Here is a 23,601-nt window from a genome sequence, read left to right on the forward strand (position 1 = left end):
GGAATCCGTTGTGTGGTCTTTATCAGAAAAGTTTCTAAGTGTCCATTTTTGAAATGTACAAATATTCCTCTAAAATCAGTCGAACTACAAATTCCGATTTACTCACCTGTTATCAAGAGAGAACTCAGTGCTCCATCTTTTAGACCAGCACTGACCCTGGAAAGTAATTCTAAGCGTACTTACCAGTAACTTGTATTTCCTTCCATAGGAATCCATTGTGTGGTTTTCAACAGAAAAGTTTCTAAGTGTCCATTTTTGAAACGTACAAATTTTCCTATAGAATCAGTAAAACTACGAATTCCGATTTACTCACCTGTTATCGGGAGAGAACCCAGTGCTGCTTCTTTTAGCCCAGCACTGACCCTGGAAAGTAATTCTAAGCATACTTACCAGTAACTTGTATTTCCTTTCAAAGGAATCCATTGTGTGGTCTTCACCAGAAAAGTTTCTAAGTGTCCATTTTTGAAATGTACAAATATTCCTCTAAAATCAGTCGAACTACGAATTCCGATTTACTCACCTGTTATCAGGAGAGAACCCAGTGCTGCATCTTTTAGACCAGCACTGACCCTCGAAAGTAATTCTAAGCGTACTTACCAGTAACTTGTATTTCCTTCCGTAGGAATCCATTAAGTGTTTTTCAACAGAAAAGTTTCTAAGTGTCCATTTTTGAAATGTACAAATATTCCTCTAAAATCAGTCGAACTACATATTCCGATTTACTCACCTGTTATCAGGAGAGAACCCAGTGCTGCATCTTTTAGACCAGCACTGACCCTGGAAAGTAATTCTAAGCGTACTTACCAGTAACTTGTATTATGTTCCATAGGAATCCATTGTGTGGTCTTTATCAGAAAAGATTCTAAGTGTCCATTTTTGAAATGTACAAATATTCCTCTAAAATCAGTCGAACTACAAATTCCGATTTACTCACCTGTTATCAAGAGAGAACCCAGTGCTCCATCTTTTAGACCAGCACTGACCCTGGAACGTAATTCTAAGCGTACTTACCAGTAATTTGTATTTCCTTCCATAGGAATTCATTGTGTGGTTTTCAACAGAAAAGTTTCTAAGTGTCCATTTTTGAAACGTACAAATATTCCTATAGAATCAGTCAAACTACGAATTCCAATTTACTCACCTGTTATCGGGAGAGAACCCAGTGCTGCTTCTTTTAGCCCAGCACTGACCCTGGAAAGTAATTCTAAGCATACTTACCAGTAACTTGTATTTCCTTCCAAAGGAATCCATTGTGTGGTCTTCACCAGAAAAGTTTCTAAGTGTCCATTTTTGAAACGTACAAATATTCCTCTAAAATCAGTCGAACTACGAATTCTGATTTACTCACCTGTTATCAGGAGAGAACCCAGTGCTGCATCTTTTAGACCAGCACTGACCCTGAAAAGTAATTCTAAGCATACTTACCAGTAACTTGTATTTCCTTCCATAGGAATCCATTGTGTGGTTTTCAGCAGAAAAGTTTCTAACTGTCCTTTTTTGAAACGTACAAATATTCCTCTAAAATCAGTCGAACTACAAATTCCGATTTACTCACCTGTTATCAGGAGAGAACCCAGTGCTGCATCTTTTAGACCAGCACTGACCCTGGAAAGTAATTCAAAGCGTACTTACCAGTAAATTGTATTTCCTTCCATAGAAATGCATTGTGTGGTTTTCAGCAGAAAAGTTTCTAAGTGTCAATTTTTGAAACGTACAAATATTCCTCTAAAATCAGTCGAACTACGAATTCCGATTTACTCATCTGTTATCAGGAGAGAACCCAGTGCTGCATCTTTTAGAGCAGCACTGACCCTGAAAAGTAATTCTAAGAGTACTTACCAGTAACTTGTATTTCCTTCCATAGGAATCCTTTGTGTGGTTTTCAGCAGAAAAGTTTCTAAGTCTACATTTTTGAAACGTACAAATATTCCTCTAAAATCAGCCGAACTACGAATTCTGATTTACTCACCTGTTATCAGGAGAGAACCCAGTGCTGCATCTTTTAGCCCAGCACTGACCCTGGAAAGTAATTCTAAGGGTGCTTACCAGTAACTTATATTTCCTTCCATAGGAATCCATTGTGTGGTTTTCAGCAGAAAAGTTTCTAAGTGTCCATTTTTGAAACATACAAATATTCCTCTAAAATCAGCCCTACTACAAATTCCGATTTACTCACCTGTTATCAGGAGAGAACCCAGGGCTGCATCTTTTAGACCAGCACGGACCCTGAAAATTAATTTTAAGCGTACTTACCAGTAACTTGTATTTCCTTCCATAGAAATGCATTGTGTGGTTTTCAGCAGAAAGTTTCTAAGTGTCCATTTTTGAAACACACAAATATTCCTCTAAAATCAGCCGAACTACGAATTCCAATTTACTCAACTGTTATCAGGAGAGAACCCAGGTCTGCATCTGTTAGCCCAGCACTTACGCTGAAAAGTAATTCTAAGCATACTTACCAGTAACTTGTATTTCCTTCCATAGGAATCCATTGTGTGGTTTTCAGCGGAAAAGTTTCTAAGTGTCCATTTTTGAAACGTACAAATATTCCTCTAAAATCAACCGAACTATGAATTCAGATTTACTCACCTGTTATCGGGAGAGAACCCAGTGCTGCATCTTGTAGCCCAGCACTGACCCTGGAAAGTAATTCTAAGAGTACTTACCAGTAACTTGTATTTCCTTCCATAGAAATGCATTGTGTGGTTTTCAGCAGAAAAGATTCTAAGTGTCCATTTTTGAAACATACAAATATTCCTCTAAAATCAGTCGAACTACGAATTCTGATTTACTCACCTGTTATCAGGAGAGAACCCAGTGCTGCATCTTTTAGACCAGCACTGACCCTGAAAAGTAATTCTAAGCGTACTTACCAGTAACTTGTATTTCCTTCCGTAGGAATCCATTGTGTGGTTTTCAGCAGAAAAGTTTCTAAGTCTACATTTTTGAAACGTACAAATATTCCTCTAAAATCAGTCGAACTACGAATTTGGAATTACTCACCTGTTATCAGGAGAGAACCCAGTGCTGCATCTGTTAGCCCAGCACTTACGCTGAAAAGTAATTCTAAGCATACTTACCAGTAACTTGTATTTCCTTCCATAGGAATCCATTGTGTGGTTTTCAGCAGAAAAGTTTCTAAGTCTCCATTTTTGAAATGTACAAATATACCTCTAAAATCAGTCGAACTACAAATTCCGATTTACTCACCTGTTATCAGGAGAGAACCCAGTGCTGAATCTTTTAGACCAGCACTGACACTGGAAAGTAATTCTAAGCGTACTTACCAGTAACTTGTATTTCCTTCCATAGGAATCCGTTGTGTGGTCTTTATCAGAAAAGTTTCTAAGTGTCCATTTTTGAAATGTACAAATATTCCTCTAAAATCAGTCGAACTACAAATTCCGATTTACTCACCTGTTATCGAGAGAGAACCCAGTGCTGCTTCTTTTAGCCCAGCACTGACCCTGGAAAGTAATTCTAAGCATACTTACCAGTAACTTGTATTTCCTTCCAAAGGAATCCATTGTGTGGTCTTCACCAGAAAAGTTTCTAAGTGTCCATTTTTGAAATGTACAAATATTCCTCTAAAATCAGTCGAACTACGAATTCCGATTTACTCACCTGTTATCAGGAGAGAACCCAGTGCTGCATCTTTTAGACCAGCACTGACCCTCGAAAGTAATTCTAAGCGTACTTACCAGTAACTTGTATTTCCTTCCGTAGGAATCCATTGTGTGTTTTTCAACAGAAAAGTTTCTAAGTGTCCATTTTTGAAATGTTCAAATATTCCTCTAAAATCAGTCGAACTACGAATTCCGATTTACTCACCTGTTATCAGGAGAGAACCCAGTGCTGCATCTTTTAGACCAGCACTGACCCTGGAAAGTAATTCTAAGCGTACTTACCAGTAACTTGTATTATGTTCCATAGGAATCCATTGTGTGGTCTTTATCAGAAAAGATTCTAAGTGTCCATTTTTGAAATGTACAAATATTCCTCTAAAATCAGTCGAACTACAAATTCCGATTTACTCACCTGTTATCAAGAGAGAACCCAGTGCTCCATCTTTTGGACCAGCACTGACCCTGGAACGTAATTCTAAGCGTACTTACCAGTAATTTGTATTTCCTTCCATAGGAATTCATTGTGTGGTTTTCAACAGAAAAGTTTCTAAGTGTCCATTTTTGAAACGTACAAATATTCCTATAGAATCAGTCAAACTACGAATTCCGATTTACTCACCTGTTATCGGGAGAGAACCCAGTGCTGCTTCTTTTAGCCCAGCACTGACCCTGGAAAGTAATTCTAAGCATACTTACCAGTAACTTGTATTTCCTTCCAAAGGAATCCATTGTGTGGTCTTCACCAGAAAAGTTTCTAAGTGTCCATTTTTGAAATGTACAAATATTCCTCTAAAATCAGTCGAACTACGAATTCCGCTTTACTCACCTGTTATCAGGAGAGAACCCAGTGCTGCATCTTTTAGACCAGCACTGACCCTGAAAAGTAATTCTAAGCATACTTACCAGTAACTTGTATTTCCTTCCATAGGAATCTATTGTGTGGTTTTCAGCAGAAAAGTTTCTAACTGTCCTTTTTTGAAATGTACAAATATTCCTCGAAAATCAGTCGAACTATGAATTCCGATTTACTCACCTGTTATCAGGAGAGAACCCAGTGCTGCATCTTTTAGCCCAGCACTGACCCTGGAAAGCAATTTTAAGAGTACTTAGCAGTAACTTGTATTTCCTTCCATAGGAATCCATTGTGTGGTCTTCATCAGAAAAGTTTCTAAGTGTCCATTTTTGAAATGTACAAATATACCTCTAAAATCAGTCGAACTACACATTCCGATTTACTCATCTGTTATCAGGAGAGAACCCAGTGCTGCATCTTTTAGACCAGCACTGACCCTGGAAAGTAATTCTAAGCATACTTACCAGTAACTTGTATTTCCTTCCATAGGAATCCGTTGTGTGGTCTTTATCAGAAAAGTTTCTAAGTGTCCATTTTTGAAACGTACAAATATTCCTATAGAATCAGTCAAACTACAAATTCCGATTTACTCACCTGTTATCGGGAGAGAACCCAGTGCTGCTTCTTTTAGCCCAGCACTGACCCTGGAAAGTAATTCTAAGCATACTTACCAGTAACTTGTATTTCCTTCCAAAGGAATCCATTGGGTGGTTTTCAGAAGAAAAGTTTCTAAGTGTCCATTTTTGAAACGTACAAATATTCCTATAGAATCAGTCAAACTACAAATTCCGATTTACTCACCTGTTATCGGGAGAGAACCCAGTGCTGCTTCTTTTAGCCCAGCACTGACCCTGGAAAGTAATTCTAAGCATACTTACCAGTAACTTGTATTTCCTTCCAAAGGAATCCATTGGGTGGTCTTCACCAGAAAAGTTTCTAAGTGTCCATTTTTGAAATGTACAAATATTCCTCTAAAATCAGTCGAACTACGAATTCCGATTTACTCACCTGTTATCAGGAGAGAACCCAGTGCTGCATCTTTTAGACCAGCACTGACCCTCGAAAGTAATTCTAAGTGTACTTACCAGTAACTTGTATTTCCTTCCGTAGGAATCCATTGTGTGGTTTTCAACAGAAAAGTTTCTAAGTGTCCATTTTTGAAATGTACAAATATTCCTCTAAAATCAGTTGAACTACAAATTCCGATTTACTCACCTGTTATCAGGAGAGAACCCAGTGCTGCATCTTTTAGACCAGCACTGACCCTGGAAAGTAATTCAAAGCGTACTTACCAGTAACTTGTATTTCCTTCCATAGAAATGCATTGTGTCGTTTTCAGCAGAAAAGTTTCTAAGTGTCCATTTTTGAAATGTACAAATATACCTCTAAAATCAGTCGAACTACACATTCCGATTTACTCATCTGTTATCAGGAGAGAACCCAGTGCTGCATCTTTTAGACCAGCACTGACCCTGGAAAGTAATTCTAAGCGTACTTACCAGTAACTTGTATTTCCTTCCATAGGAATCCGTTGTGTGGTCTTTATCAGAAAAGTTTCTAAGTGTCCATTTTTGAAATGTAGAAATATTCCTCTAAAATCAGTCGAACTACAAATTCCGATTTACTCACCTGTTATCGAGAGAGAACCCAGAGCTCCATCTTTTAGACCAGCACTGACCCTGGAAAGTAATTCTAAGCGTACTTACCAGTAACTTGTATTTCCTTCCATAGGAATCCATTGTGTGGTTTTCAACAGAAAAGTTTCTAAGTGTCCATTTTTGAAACGTACAAATATTCCTATAGAATCAGTCAAACTACAAATTCCGATTTACTCACCTGTTATCGGGAGAGAACCCAGTGCTGCTTCTTTTAGCCCAGCACTGACCCTGGAAAGTAATTCTAAGCATACTTACCAGTAACTTGTATTTCCTTCCAAAGGAATCCATTGGGTGGTCTTCACCAGAAAAGTTTCTAAGTGTCCATTTTTGAAATGTACAAATATTCCTCTAAAATCAGTCGAACTACGAATTCCGATTTACTCACCTGTTATCAGGAGAGAACCCAGTGCTGCATCTTTTAGACCAGCACTGACCCTCGAAAGTAATTCTAAGTGTACTTACCAGTAACTTGTATTTCCTTCCGTAGGAATCCATTGTGTGGTTTTCAACAGAAAAGTTTCTAAGTGTCCATTTTTGAAATGTACAAATATTCCTCTAAAATCAGTCGAACTACAAATTCCGATTTACTCACCTGTTATCAGGAGAGAACCCAGTGCTGCATCTTTTAGACCAGCACTGACCCTGGAAAGTAATTCAAAGCGTACTTACCAGTAACTTGTATTTCCTTCCATAGAAATGCATTGTGTGGTTTTCAGCAGAAAAGTTTCTAAGTGTCCATTTTTGAAACGTACAAATATTCCTCTAAAATCAGTCGAACTACGAATTCCGATTTACTCATCTGTTATCAGGAGAGAACCCAGTGCTGCATCTTTTAGAGCAGCACTGACCCTGAAAAGTAATTCTAAGAGTACTTACCAGTAACTTGTATTTCCTTCCATAGGAATCCTTTGTGTGGTTTTCAGCAGAAAAGTTTCTAAGTCTACATTTTTGAAACGTACAAATATTCCTCTAAAATCAGCCGAACTACGAATTCTGATTTACTCACCTGTTATCAGGAGAGAACTCAGTGCTACATCTTTTAGCCCAGCACTGACCCTGGAAAGTAATTCTAAGCGTGCTTACCAGTAACTTATATTTCCTTCCATAGGAATCCATTGTGTGGTTTTCAGCAGAAAAGTTTCTAAGTGTCCATTTTTAAAACATACAAATATTCCTCTAAAATCAGCCCTACTACAAATTCCGATTTACTCACCTGTTATCAGGAGAGAACCCAGGGCTGCATCTTTTAGACCAGCACGGACCCTGAAAATTAATTTTAAGCGTACTTACCAGTAACTTGTATTTCCTTCCATAGAAATGCATTGTGTGGTTTTCAGCAGAAAGTTTCTAAGTGTCCATTTTTGAAACACACAAATATTCCTCTAAAATCAGCCGAACTACGAATTCCAATTTACTCAACTGTTATCAGGAGAGAACCCAGGTCTGCATCTGTTAGCCCAGCACTTACGCTGAAAAGTAATTCTAAGCATACTTACTAGTAACTTGTATTTCCTTCCATAGGAATCCATTGTGTGGTTTTCAGCGGAAAAGTTTCTAAGTGTCCATTTTTGAAACGTACAAATATTCCTCTAAAATCAACCGAACTATGAATTCAGATTTACTCACCTGTTATCGGGAGAGAACCCAGTGCTGCATCTTGTAGCCCAGCACTGACCCTGGAAAGTAATTCTAAGAGTACTTACCAGTAACTTGTATTTCCTTCCATAGAAATGCATTGTGTGGTTTTCAGCAGAAAAGTTTCTAAGTGTCCATTTTTGAAACATACAAATATTCCTCTAAAATCAGTCGAACTACGAATTCTGATTTACTCACCTGTTATCAGGAGAGAACCCAGTGCTGCATCTTTTAGACCAGCACTGACCCTGAAAAGTAATTCTAAGCGTACTTACCAGTAACTTGTATTTCCTTCCGTAGGAATCCATTGTGTGGTTTTCAGCATAAAAGTTTCTAAGTCTACATTTTTGAAACGTACAAATATTCCTCTAAAATCAGTCGAACTACGAATTTGGAATTACTCATCTGTTATCAGGAGAGAACCCAGTGCTGCATCTGTTAGCCCAGCACTTACGCTGAAAAGTAATTCTAAGCATACTTACCAGTAACTTGTATTTCCTTCCATAGGAATCCATTGTGTGGTTTTCAGCAGAAAAGTTTCTAAGTCTCCATTTTTGAAATGTACAAATATACCTCTAAAATCAGTCGAACTACAAATTCCGATTTACTCACCTGTTATCAGGAGAGAACCCAGTGCTGCATCTTTTAGACCAGCACTGACCCTGGAAAGTAATTCTAAGCGTACTTACCAGTAACTTGTATTTCCTTCCATAGGAATCCGTTGTGTGGTCTTTATCAGAAAAGTTTCTAAGTGTCCATTTTTGAAATGTACAAATATTCCTCTAAAATCAGTCGAACTACAAATTCCGATTTACTCACCTGTTATCAAGAGAGAACCCAGTGCTCCATCTTTTAGACCAGCACTGACCCTGGAAAGTAATTCTAAGCGTACTTACCAGTAACTTGTATTTCCTTCCATAGGAATCCATTGTGTGGTTTTCAACAGAAAAGTTTCTAAGTGTCCATTTTTGAAACGTACAAATTTTCCTATAGAATCAGTCAAACTACGAATTCCGATTTACTCACCTGTTATCGGGAGAGAACCCAGTGCTGCTTCTTTTAGCCCAGCACTGACCCTGGAAAGTAATTCTAAGCATACTTACCAGTAACTTGTATTTCCTTCCAAAGGAATCCATTTTGTGGTCTTCACCAGAAAAGTTTCTAAGTGTCCATTTTTGAAATGTACAAATATTCCTCTAAAATCAGTCGAACTATGAATTCCGATTTACTCACCTGTTATCAGGAGAGAACCCAGTGCTGCATCTTTTAGACCAGCACTGACCCTCGAAAGTAATTCTAAGCGTACTTACCAGTAACTTGTATTTCCTTCCGTAGGAATCCATTGTGTGTTTTTCAACAGAAAAGTTTCTAAGTGTCCATTTTTGAAATGTACAAATATTCCTCTAAAATCAGTCGAACTACGAATTCTGATTTACTCACCTGTTATCAGGAGAGAACCCAGTGCTGCATCTTTTAGACCAGCACTGACCCTGGAAAGTAATTCTAAGCGTACTTACCAGTAACTTGTATTATGTTCCATAGGAATCCATTGTGTGGTCTTTATCAGAAAAGATTCTAAGTGTCCATTTTTGAAATGTACAAATATTCCTCTAAAATCAGTCGAACTACGAATTCCGATTTACTCACCTGTTATCAGGAGAGAACCCAGTGCTGCATCTTTTAGACCAGCACTGACCCTGGAAAGTAATTCTAAGCGTACTTACCAATAACTTGTATTATGTTCCATAGGAATCCATTGTGTGGTCTTTATCAGAAAAGATTCTAAGTGTCCATTTTTGAAATGTACAAATATTCCTCTAAAATCAGTCGAACTACAAATTCCGATTTACTCACCTGTTATCAAGAGAGAACCCAGTGCTCCATCTTTTAGACCAGCACTGACCCTGGAACGTAATTCTAAGCGTACTTACCAGTAATTTGTATTTCCTTCCATAGGAATTCATTGTGTGGTTTTCAACAGAAAAGTTTCTAAGTGTCCATTTTTGAAACGTACAAATATTCCTATAGAATCAGTCAAACTACGAATTCCGATTTACTCACCTGTTATCGGGAGAGAACCCAGTGCTGCTTCTTTTAGCCCAGCACTGACCCTGGAAAGTAATTCTAAGCATACTTACCAGTAACTTGTATTTCCTTCCAAAGGAATCCATTGTGTGGTCTTCACAAGAAAAGTTTCTAAGTGTCCATTTTTTAAATGTACAAATATTCCTCTAAAATCAACCGAACTATGAATTCAGATTTAGTCACCTGTTATCAGGAGAGAACCCAGTTCTGCATCTTGTAGCCCAGTACTGACCCTGGAAAGTAATTCTAAGAGTACTTACCAGTAACTTGTATTTCCTTCCATAGAAATGCATTGTGTGGTTTTCAGCAGAAAAGATTCTAAGTGTCCATTTTTGAAACATACAAATATTCCTCTAAAATCAGTCTTACTACGAATTCTGATTTACTCACCTGTTATCAGGAGAGAACCCAGTGCTGCATCTTTTAGACCAGCACTGACCCTGAAAAGTAATTCTAAGCGTACTTACCAGTAACTTGTATTTCCTTCCGTAGGAATCCATTGTGTGGTTTTCAGCAGAAAAGTTTCTAAGTCTACATTTTTGAAACGTACAAATATTCCTCTAAAATCAGTCGAACTACGAATTTGGAATTACTCACCTGTTATCAGGAGAGAACCCAGTGCTGCATCTGTTAGCCCAGCACTTACGCTGAAAAGTAATTCTAAGCATACTTACCAGTAACTTGTATTTCCTTCCATAGGAATCCATTGTGTGGTTTTCAGCAGAAAAGTTTCTAAGTCTCCATTTTTGAAATATACAAATATACCTCTAAAATCAGTCGAACTACAAATTCCGATTTACTCACCTGTTATCAGGAGAGAACCCAGTGCTGAATCTTTTAGACCAGCACTGACACTGGAAAGTAATTCTAAGCGTACTTACCAGTAACTTGTATTTCCTTCCATAGGAATCCGTTGTGTGGTCTTTATCAGAAAAGTTTCTAAGTGTCCATTTTTGAAATGTACAAATATTCCTCTAAAATCAGTCGAACTACGAATTCCGATTTACTCACCTGTTATCAGGAGAGAACCCAGTGCTGCATCTTTTAGACCAGCACTGACCCTGGAAAGTAATTCTAAGCGTACTTACCAGTAACTTGTATTATGTTCCATAGGAATCCATTGTGTGGTCTTTATCAGAAAAGATTCTAAGTGTCCATTTTTGAAATGTACAAATATTCCTCTAAAATCAGTCGAACTACAAATTCCGATTTACTCACCTGTTATCAAGAGAGAACCCAGTGCTCCATCTTTTAGACCAGCACTGACCCTGGAACGTAATTCTAAGCGTACTTACCAGTAATTTGTATTTCCTTCCATAGGAATTCATTGTGTGGTTTTCAACAGAAAAGTTTCTAAGTGTCCATTTTTGAAACGTACAAATATTCCTATAGAATCAGTCAAACTACGAATTCCGATTTACTCACCTGTTATCGGGAGAGAACCCAGTGCTGCTTCTTTTAGCCCAGCACTGACCCTGGAAAGTAATTCTAAGCATACTTACCAGTAACTTGTATTTCCTTCCAAAGGAATCCATTGTGTGGTCTTCACAAGAAAAGTTTCTAAGTGTCCATTTTTTAAATGTACAAATATTCCTCTAAAATCAACCGAACTATGAATTCAGATTTAGTCACCTGTTATCAGGAGAGAACCCAGTTCTGCATCTTGTAGCCCAGTACTGACCCTGGAAAGTAATTCTAAGAGTACTTACCAGTAACTTGTATTTCCTTCCATAGAAATGCATTGTGTGGTTTTCAGCAGAAAAGATTCTAAGTGTCCATTTTTGAAACATACAAATATTCCTCTAAAATCAGTCTTACTACGAATTCTGATTTACTCACCTGTTATCAGGAGAGAACCCAGTGCTGCATCTTTTAGACCAGCACTGACCCTGAAAAGTAATTCTAAGCGTACTTACCAGTAACTTGTATTTCCTTCCGTAGGAATCCATTGTGTGGTTTTCAGCAGAAAAGTTTCTAAGTCTACATTTTTGAAACGTACAAATATTCCTCTAAAATCAGTCGAACTACGAATTTGGAATTACTCACCTGTTATCAGGAGAGAACCCAGTGCTGCATCTGTTAGCCCAGCACTTACGCTGAAAAGTAATTCTAAGCATACTTACCAGTAACTTGTATTTCCTTCCATAGGAATCCATTGTGTGGTTTTCAGCAGAAAAGTTTCTAAGTCTCCATTTTTGAAATATACAAATATACCTCTAAAATCAGTCGAACTACAAATTCCGATTTACTCACCTGTTATCAGGAGAGAACCCAGTGCTGAATCTTTTAGACCAGCACTGACACTGGAAAGTAATTCTAAGCGTACTTACCAGTAACTTGTATTTCCTTCCATAGGAATCCGTTGTGTGGTCTTTATCAGAAAAGTTTCTAAGTGTCCATTTTTGAAATGTACAAATATTCCTCTAAAATCAGTCGAACTACAAATTCCGATTTACTCACCTGTTATCAAGAGAGAACCCAGTGCTCCATCTTTTAGACCAGCACTGACCCTGGAAAGTAATTCTAAGCGTACTTACCAGTAACTTGTATTTCCTTCCATAGGAATCCATTGTGTGGTTTTCAACAGAAAAGTTTCTAAGTGTCCATTTTTGAAACGTACAAATTTTCCTATAGAATCAGTAAAACTACGAATTCCGATTTACTCACCTGTTATCGAGAGAGAACCCAGTGCTGCTTCTTTTAGCCCAGCACTGACCCTGGAAAGTAATTCTAAGCATACTTACCAGTAACTTGTATTTCCTTCCAAAGGAATCCATTGTGTGGTCTTCACCAGAAAAGTTTCTAAGTGTCCATTTTTGAAATGTACAAATATTCCTCTAAAATCAGTCGAACTACGAATTCCAATTTACTCACCTGTTATCAGGAGAGAACCCAGTGCTGCATCTTTTAGACCAACACTGACCCTCGAAAGTAATTCTAAGCGTACTTACCAGTAACTTGTATTTCCTTCCGTAGGAATCCATTGTGTGTTTTTCAACAGAAAAGTTTCTAAGTGTCCATTTTTGAAATGTACAAATATTCCTCTAAAATCAGTCGAACTACGAATTCCGATTTACTCACCTGTTATCAGGAGAGAACCCAGTGCTGCATCTTTTAGACCAGCACTGACCCTGGAAAGTAATTCTAAGCGTACTTACCAGTAACTTGTATTATGTTCCATAGGAATCCATTGTGTGGTCTTTATCAGAAAAGATTCTAAGTGTCCATTTTTGAAATGTACAAATATTCCTCTAAAATCAGTCGAACTACAAATTCCGATTTACTCACCTGTTATCAAGAGAGAACCCAGTGCTCCATCTTTTGGACCAGCACTGACCCTGGAACGTAATTCTAAGCGTACTTACCAGTAATTTGTATTTCCTTCCATAGGAATTCATTGTGTGGTTTTCAACAGAAAAGTTTCTAAGTGTCCATTTTTGAAACGTACAAATATTCCTATAGAATCAGTCAAACTACGAATTCCGATTTACTCACCTGTTATCGGGAGAGAACCCAGTGCTGCTTCTTTTAGCCCAGCACTGACCCTGGAAAGTAATTCTAAGCATACTTACCAGTAACTTGTATTTCCTTCCAAAGGAATCCATTGTGTGGTCTTCACCAGAAAAGTTTCTAAGTGTCCATTTTTTAAATGTACAAATATTCCTCTAAAATCAACCGAACTATGAATTCAGATTTAGTCACCTGTTATCAGGAGAGAACCCAGTTCTGCATCTTGTAGCCCAGTACTGACCCTGGAAAGTAATTCTAAGAGTACTTACCAGTAACTTGTATTTCCTTCCATAGAAATGCATTGTGTGGTTTTCAGCAGAAAAGATTCTAAGTGTCCATTTTTGAAACATACAAATATTCCTCTAAAATCAGTCGAACTACGAATTCTGATTTACTCACTGTTATCAGGAGAGAACCCAGTGCTGCATCTTTTAGACCAGCACTGACACTGGAAAGTAATTCTAAGAGTACTTACCAGTAACTTGTATTTCCTTCCGTAGGAATCCATTGTGTGGTTTTCAGCAGAAAAGTTTCTAAGTCTACATTTTTGAAACGTACAAATATTCCTCTAAAATCAGTCGAACTACGAATTTGGAATTACTCACCTGTTATCAGGAGAGAACCCAGTGCTGCATCTGTTAGCCCAGCACTTACGCTGAAAAGTAATTCTAAGCATACTTACCAGTAACTTGTATTTCCTTCCATAGGAATCCATTGTGTGGTTTTCAGCAGAAAAGTTTATAAGTCTCCATTTTTGAAATGTACAAATATACCTCTAAAATCAGTCGAACTACAAATTCCGATTTACTCACCTGTTATCAGGAGAGAACCCAGTGCTGAATCTTTTAGACCAGCACTGACACTGGAAAGTAATTCTAAGCGTACTTACCAGTAACTTGTATTTCCTTCCATAGGAATCCGTTGTGTGGTCTTTATCAGAAAAGTTTCTAAGTGTCCATTTTTGAAATGTACAAATATTCCTCTAAAATCAGTCGAACTACAAATTCCGATTTACTCACCTGTTATCAAGAGAGAACCCAGTGCTCCATCTTTTAGACCAGCACTGACCCTGGAAAGTAATTCTAAGCGTACTTACCAGTAACTTGTATTTCCTTCCATAGGAATCCATTGTGTGGTTTTCAACAGAAAAGTTTCTAAGTGTCCATTTTTGAAACGTACAAATTTTCCTATAGAATCAGTAAAACTACGAATTCCGATTTACTCACCTGTTATCGAGAGAGAACCCAGTGCTGCTTCTTTTAGCCCAGCACTGACCCTGGAAAGTAATTCTAAGCATACTTACCAGTAACTTGTATTTCCTTCCAAAGGAATCCATTGTGTGGTCTTCACCAGAAAAGTTTCTAAGTGTCCATTTTTGAAATGTACAAATATTCCTCTAAAATCAGTCGAACTACGAATTCCGATTTACTCACCTGTTATCAGGAGAGAACCCAGTGCTGCATCTTTTAGACCAGCACTGACCCTCGAAAGTAATTCTAAGCGTACTTACCAGTAACTTGTATTTCCTTCCGTAGGAATCCATTGTGTGTTTTTCAACAGAAAAGTTTCTAAGTGTCCATTTTTGAAATGTACAAATATTCCTCTAAAATCAGTCGAACTACGAATTCCGATTTACTCACCTGTTATCAGGAGAGAACCCAGTGCTGCATCTTTTAGACCAGCACTGACCCTGGAAAGTAATTCTAAGCGTACTTACCAGTAACTTGTATTATGTTCCATAGGAATCCATTGTGTGGTCTTTATCAGAAAAGATTCTAAGTGTCCATTTTTGAAATGTACAAATATTCCTCTAAAATCAGTCGAACTACAAATTCCGATTTACTCACCTGTTATCAAGAGAGAACCCAGTGCTCCATCTTTTGGACCAGCACTGACCCTGGAACGTAATTCTAAGCGTACTTACCAGTAATTTGTATTTCCTTCCATAGGAATTCATTGTGTGGTTTTCAACAGAAAAGTTTCTAACTGTCCTTTTTTGAAACGTACAAATATTCCTCGAAAATCAGTCGAACTATGAATTCCGATTTACTCACCTGTTATCAGGAGAGAACCCAGTGCTGCATCTTTTAGCCCAGCACTGACCCTGGAAAGCAATTTTAAGAGTACTTAGCAGTAACTTGTATTTCCTTCCATAGGAATCCATTGTGTGGTCTTCATCAGAAAAGTTTCTAAGTGTCCATTTTTGAAATGTACAAATATACCTCTAAAATCAGTCGAACTACACATTCCGATTTACTCATCTGTTATCAGGAGAGAACCCAGTGCTGCATCTTTTAGACCAGCACTGACCCTGGAAAGTAATTCTAAGCGTACTTACCAGTAACTTGTATTTCCTTCCATAGGAATCCGTTGTGTGGTCTTTATCAGAAAAGTTTCTAAGTGTCCATTTTTGAAATTTAGAAATATTCCTCTAAAATCAGTCGAACTACAAATTCCGATTTACTCACCTGTTATCGAGAGAGAACCCAGTGCTCCATCTTTTAGACCAGCACTGACCCTGGAAAGTAATTCTAAGCGTACTTACCAGTAACTTGTATTTCCTTCCATAGGAATCCATTGTGTGGTTTTCAACAGAAAAGTTTCTAAGTGTCCATTTTTGAAACGTACAAATATTCCTATAGAATCAGTCAAACTACAAATTCCGATTTACTCACCTGTTATCGGGAGAGAACCCAGTGCTGCTTCTTTTAGCCCAGCACTGACCCTGGAAAGTAATTCTAAGCATACTTACCAGTAACTTGTATTTCCTTCCAAAGGAATCCATTGGGTGGTCTTCACCAGAAAAGTTTCTAAGTGTCCATTTTTGAAATGTACAAATATTCCTCTAAAATCAGTCGAACTACGAATTCCGATTTATTCACCTGTTATCAGGAGAGAACCCAGTGCTGCATCTTTTAGACCAGCACTGACCCTCGAAAGTAATTCTAAGTGTACTTACCAGTAACTTGTATTTCCTTCCGTAGGAATCCATTGTGTGGTTTTCAACAGAAAAGTTTCTAAGTGTCCATTTTTGAAATGTACAAATATTCCTCTAAAATCAGTCGAACTACAAATCCGATTTACTCACCTGTTATCAGGAGAGAACCCAGTGCTGCATCTTTTAGACCAGCACTGACCCTGGAAAGTAATTCAAAGCGTACTTACCAGTAACTTGTATTTCCTTCCATAGAAATGCATTGTGTGGTTTTCAGCAGAAAAGTTTCTAAGTGTCCATTTTTGAAACGTACAAATATTCCTCTAAAATCAGTCGAACTACGAATTCCGATTTACTCATCTGTTATCAGGAGAGAACCCAGTGCTGCATCTTTTAGAGCAGCACTGACCCTGAAAAGTAATTCTAAGAGTACTTACCAGTAACTTGTATTTCCTTCCATAGGAATCCTTTGTGTGGTTTTCAGCAGAAAAGTTTCTAAGTCTACATTTTTGAAACGTACAAATATTCCTCTAAAATCAGCCGAACTACGAATTCTGATTTACTCACCTGTTATCAGGAGAGAACTCAGTGCTACATCTTTTAGCCCAGCACTGACCCTGGAAAGTAATTCTAAGCATGCTTACCAGTAACCTATATTTCCTTCCATAGGAATCCATTGTGTGGTTTTCAGCAGAAAAGTTTCTAAGTGTCCATTTTTGAAACATACAAATATTCCTCTAAAATCAGCCCTACTACAAATTCCGATTTACTCACCTGTTATCAGGAGAGAACCCAGGGCTGCATCTTTTAGACCAGCACGGACCCTGAAAATTAATTTTAAGCGTACTTACCAGTAACTTGTATTTCCTTCCATAGAAATGCATTGTGTGGTTTTCAGCAGAAAGTTTCTAAGTGTCCATTTTTGAAACACACAAATATTCCTCTAAAATCAGCCGAACTACGAATTCCAATTTACTCAACTGTTATCAGGAGAGAACCCAGGTCTGCATCTGTTAGCCCAGCACTTACGCTGAAAAGTAATTCTAAGCATACTTACCAGTAACTTGTATTTCCTTCCATAGGAATCCATTGTGTGGTTTTCAGCGGAAAAGTTTCTAAGTGTCCATTTTTGAAACGTACAAATATTCCTCTAAAATCAACCGAACTATGAATTCAGATTTACTCACCTGTTATCGGGAGAGAACCCAGTGCTGCATCTTGTAGCCCAGCACTGACCCTGGAAAGTAATTCTAAGAGTACTTACCAGTAACTTGTATTTCCTTCCATAGAAATGCATTGTGTGGTTTTCAGCAGAAAAGTTTCTAAGTCTACATTTTTGAAACGTACAAATATTCCTCTAAAATCAGTCGAACTACGAATTTGGAATTACTCATCTGTTATCAGGAGAGAACCCAGTGCTGCATCTGTTAGCCCAGCACTTACGCTGAAAAGTAATTCTAAGCATACTTACCAGTAACTTGTATTTCCTTCCATAGGAATCCATTGTGTGGTTTTCAGCAGAAAAGTTTCTAAGTCTCCATTTTTGAAATGTACAAATATACCTCTAAAATCAGTCGAACTACAAATTCCGATTTACTCACCTGTTATCAGGAGAGAACCCAGTGCTGCATCTTTTAGACCAGCACTGACCCTGGAAAGTAATTCTAAGCGTACTTACCAGTAACTTGTATTTCCTTCCATAGGAATCCGTTGTGTGGTCTTTATCAGAAAAGTTTCTAAGTGTCCATTTTTGAAATGTACAAATATTCCTCTAAAATCAGTCGAACTACGAATTCCGATTTACTCACCTGTTATCAGGAGAGAACCCAGTGCTGCATCTTTTAGACCAGCACTGACCCTCGAAAGTAATTCTAAGCGTACTTACCAGTAACTTGTATTTCCTTCCGTAGGAATCCATTGTGTGTTTTTCAACAGAAAAGTTTCTAAGTGTCCATTTTTGAAATGTACAAATATTCCTCTAAAATCAGTCGAACTACGAATTCCGATTTACTCACCTGTTATCAGGAGAGAACCCAGTGCTGCATCTTTTAGACCACCACTGACCCTGGAAAGTAATTCTAAGCGTACTTACCAGTAACTTGTATTATGTTCCATAGGAATCCATTGTGTGGTCTTTATCAGAAAAGATTCTAAGTGTCCATTTTTGAAATGTACAAATATTCCTCTAAAATCAGTCGAACTACAAATTCCGATTTACTCACCTGTTATCAAGAGAGAACCCAGTGCTCCATCTTTTAGACCAGCACTGACCCTGGAACGTAATTCTAAGCGTACTTACCAGTAATTTGTATTTCCTTCCATAGGAATTCATTGTGTGGTTTTCAACAGAAAAGTTTCTAAGTGTCCATTTTTGAAACGTACAAATATTCCTATAGAATCAGTCAAACTACGAATTCCGATTTACTCACCTGTTATCGGGAGAGAACCCAGTGCTGCTTCTTTTAGCCCAGCACTGACCCTGGAAAGTAATTCTAAGCATACTTACCAGTAACTTGTATTTCCTTCCAAAGGAATCCATTGTGTGGTCTTCACCAGAAAAGTTTCTAAGTGTCCATTTTTGAAATGTACAAATATTCCTCTAAAATCAGTCAAACTACGAATTCCGATTTACTCACCTGTCATCAGGAGAGAACCCAGTGCTGCATCTTTTAGACCAGCACTGATCCTGGAAATTAATTCTAAGCGTACTTAGCAGTAATTTGTATTTCCTTCCATAGGAATCCATTGTGTGGTTTTCAGCAGAAAAGTTTCTAAGTGTACATTTTTGAAACGTACAAATATACCTCTAAAATCAGCCAAACTACAAATTCCGATTTACTCACCTGTTATCAAGAGACAACCCAGTGCTGCATCTTTTAGCCCTGCACTGACCCTGGAAAGTAATTCTAAGCGTACTTACCAGTAACTTGTATTTCCTTCCATAGGAATCCATTGTGTGGTTTTCAGCAGAAAAGTTTCTAAGTGTACATTTTTGAAACGTACAAATATACCTCTAAAATCAGCCGAACTCCGAATTCCAATTTACTCACCTGTTATCAGGTGAGAACCCAGTGCTGCATCTTTTAGCCCTGCACTGAAACTGGAAAGTAATTCTAAGCGTACTTACAAGTAACTTGTATTTCCTTCCATAGGAATCCATTGTGTGGTTTTCAGCAGAAAAGTTTCTAAGTGTCCATTTATGAAACGTAAAAATATTCCTCTAAAATCAGCCGAACTACGAATTCCGATTTACTTACCTGTTATCAGGAGAGAACCCATGGCTGCATCTTTTCGTCCAGCACTGTCCCTGAAAAGTAATTCTAAGCGTACTTACCAGTAACTTGTATTTCCTTCCATAGGAATCCATTGTGTGGTTTTCAGCTGAAAAGTTTCCAAGTGTCCATTTTTGAAACGTACAAATATTCCTCTAAAATCAACCGAACTATGAATTCAGATTTACTCACCTGTTATCAGGAGAGAACCCAGTGCTGCATCTTGTAGCCCAGTACTGACCCTGAAAAGTAATTCTAAGAGTACTTACCAGTAACTTGTATTTTCTTCCATAGGAATCCATTGTGTGGTTTTCAGCAGAAAGGTTTCTAAGTGTCCATTTTTGAAACATACAAATATTCCTCTAGAATCAACCGAAGTATGAATTCAGATTTACTCACCTGTTATCAGGAGAGAACCCAGTGCAGCATGTGTTAGCCCAGCACGACCCTGAAAAGTAATTCTAAGCGTACTTACCAGTAACTTGTATTTCCTTCCATAGGAATCCATTGTGTGATTTTCAGCAGAAAAGTTTCTAAGTGTCCATTTTCGAAACGTACAAATATTCCTCTAGAATCAACCGAAGTATGAATTCAGATTTACTCCCCTGTTATCAGGAGAGAACCCAGTGCTGCATCTTTTAGCCCAGCACTGACCCTGAAAAGTAATTCTAAGTGTACTTACCAGTAACTTGTATTTCCTTCCATAGGAATTCATTTTGTGGTCTTCAGCAGAAAAGTTTCTAAGTGTCCATTTTTGAAATGTACAAATATTCCTCTAAAATCAGTCGAACTACACATTACGGTTTACTCACCTGTTATCAGGGGAGAACCCAGTGCTGCATCTGTTAGCCCAGCACTGACCCTGAAAAGTAATTCTAAGCGTACTTACCAGTAACTTGTATTTCCTTCCATAGGAATCCATTGTGTGGTTTTCAGCAGAAAAGTTTCTAAGTCTCCATTTTTGAAACGTACAAATATTCCTCTAAAACCAGTCGAATTACGAATTTGGAGTTACTCACCTGTTATCAGGAGAGAACCCAGTGCTGCATCTGTTAGCCCAGCACTTACGCTGAAAAGTAATTCTAAGCATACTTACCAGTAACTTGTATTTTCTTCCATAGGGATCCATTGTGTGGTTTTCAGCAGAAAAGTTTCTAAGTGTCCATTTTTGAAACATACAAATATTCCTCGAAAATCAGTCGAACTATGAATTCCGATTTACTCACCTGTTATCAGGAGAGAACCCAGTGCAGCATGTGTTAGCCCAGCACGACCCTGAAAAGTAATTCTAAGCGTACTTAACAGTAACTTGTATTTCCTTCCATAGGAATCCATTGTATGATTTTCAGCAGAAAAGTTTCTAAGTGTCCATTTTTGAAACGTACAAATATTCCTCTAGAATCAACCGAACTATGAATTCAGATTTACTCCCCTGTTATCAGGAGAGAACCCAGTGCTGCATCTTTTAGCCCAGCACTGACCCTGAAAAGTAATTCTAAGATTACTTACCAGTAACTTGTATTTCCTTCCATAGGAATCCATTGTGTGGTTTTCAGCAGAAAAGTTTCTAAGTCTACATTTTTGAAACCTACAAATATTCCTCTAAAATCAGCCGAACTACGAATTCCAATTTACTCACCTGTTATCAGGAGAGAACCCAGTGATGCATCTGTTAGCCCAGCACTGACCCTGAAAAGTAATTCTAAGCGTACTTACCAGTAACTTGTATTTCCTTCCATAGGAATCCATTGTGTGGTTTTCAGCAGAAAAGTTTCTATGTCTCCATTTTTGAAACGTACAAATATTCCTCTAAAATCAGTCGAACTACGAATTTGGATTTACTCACCTGTTATCAGGAGAGAACCCAGTGCTGCATCTTTTAGCCCAGCACTGACCCTGGAAAGCAATTCTAAGAGTACTTACCAGTAACTTGTATTTCCTTCCATAGGAATCCATTGTGTGGTCTTCACCAGAAAAGTTTCTAAGTGTCCATTTTTGAAATGTACAAATATACCTCTAAAATCAGTCGAACTACAAATTCCGATTTACTCACCTGTTATCAGGAGAGAACCCAGTGCTGCATCTTTTAGCCCTGCACTGACCCTGGAAAGTAATTCTAAGCGTTCTTACAAGTAACTTGTATTTCCTTCAATAGGAATCCATTGTGTGGTTTTCAGCAGAAAAGTTTCTAAGTGTCCATTTATGAAACGTAAAAATATTCCTCTAAAATCAGCCGAACTACGAATTCCGATTTACTCACCTATTATCAGGAGAGAACCCATGGCTGCATCTTTTCGCCCAGCACTGTCCCTGAAAAGTAATTCTAAGCGTACTTAAGAGTAACTTGTATTTCCTTCCATAGGAATCCATTGTGTGGTTTTCAGCACAAAAGTTTCTAAGTGTCCATTTTTGAAACGTACAAATATTCTTCTAAAATCAACTGAACTATGAATTCAGATTTAGTCCCCTGTTATCAGGAGAGAACCCAGTGCTGCATCTTTTAGCCCAGCACTGACCCTGAAAAGTAATTCTAAGCGTACTTACCAGTAACTTGTATTTCCCTCCATAGGAATTCATTGTGTGGTCTTCAGCAGAAAGGTTTCTAAGTATCCATTTTTGAAATGTATAAATATTCCTCTAAAATCAGTCGAACTACACATTCCGGTTTACTCACCTGTTATCAGGAGAGAACCCAGTGCAGCATGTGTTAGCCCAGCACAACCCTGAAAAGTAATTCTAAGCGTACTTACCAGTAACTTGTATTTCCTTCCATAGGAATCCATTGTGTGATTTTCAGCAGAAAAGTTTCTAAGTGTCCATTTTTAAAACGTACAAATATTCCTCTAAAATCAACCGAACTATGAATTCAGATTTAGTCCCCTGTTATCAGGAGAGAACCCAGTGCTGCATCTTTTAGCCCAGCACTGACCCTGAAAAGTAATTCTAAGCGTACTTACCAGTAACTTGTATTTCCCTCCATAGGAATTCATTGTGTGGTCTTCAGCAGAAAAGTTTCTAAGTATCCATTTTTGAAATGTACAAATATTCCTCTAAAATCAGTCGAACTACACATTCCGGTTTACTCACCTGTTATCAGGAGAGAACCCAGTGCTGCATCTTTTAGACCAGCACTGACCCTGGAAAGTAATTCTAAGCGTACTTACCAGTAACTTGTATTTCCTTCCATAGAAATGCATTGTGTGGTTTTCAGCAGAAAAGTTTCTAAGTGTCCATTTTTGAAACGCACACATATACTTCTAAAATCAGCCTAACTATGAATTCCGATTTACTCACCTGTTATCAGGAGAGAACCCAGGGCTGCATCTGTTAGCCCAGCACTGACCCTGAAAAGTAATTCTAAGCGTACTTACCAGTAACTTGTATTTCCTTCCATAGGAATCCATTGTGTGGTCTTCACCAGAAAAGTTTCTAAGTGTCCATTTTTGAAACGCACAAATATTCCTCTAAAATCAGCCGAACTACGAATTCCGATTTACTCACCTGTTATCAGGAGAGAACCCAGTGCTGCATCTTTTAGCCCAGCACTGACCCTGGAAAAAAATTCTAAGTGTACTTACTAGTAACTTGTATTTCCTTCCATGGGAATCCATTGTGTGGTTTTCAACAGAAAAGTTTCTAAGTGTCCAATTTTGAAATGCACAAATATTCCTCGAAAATCATTCGAACTATGAATTCCGATTTACTCACCTGTTATCAGGAGAGAACTCAGTGCTGCATCTTTTAGACCAGCACTGACCCTGGAAAGAAATTCTAAGCGTACTTACCAGTATTTTGTATTTCCTTCCATAGAAATGCATTGTGTTTTTCAGCAGAAAAATTTCTAAGTGTACATTTTTGAAATGTACACATATTCCACTTAAATCAGTCGAACTATGAATTCCGATTTACTCACCTGTTATCAGGAGAGAACCCAGTGCTGCATCTTTTAGCCCAGCACTGACCCTAGAAAGTAATTCTAAGCGTACTTACCAGTAACTTGTATTTCCTTCCATAGGAATCCATTGTG

Source organism: Triturus cristatus, chromosome 1_1, assembly GCF_964204655.1.
Source record: "Triturus cristatus chromosome 1_1, aTriCri1.1, whole genome shotgun sequence".
Taxonomy (NCBI): Eukaryota; Metazoa; Chordata; class Amphibia; order Caudata; family Salamandridae; genus Triturus; species Triturus cristatus.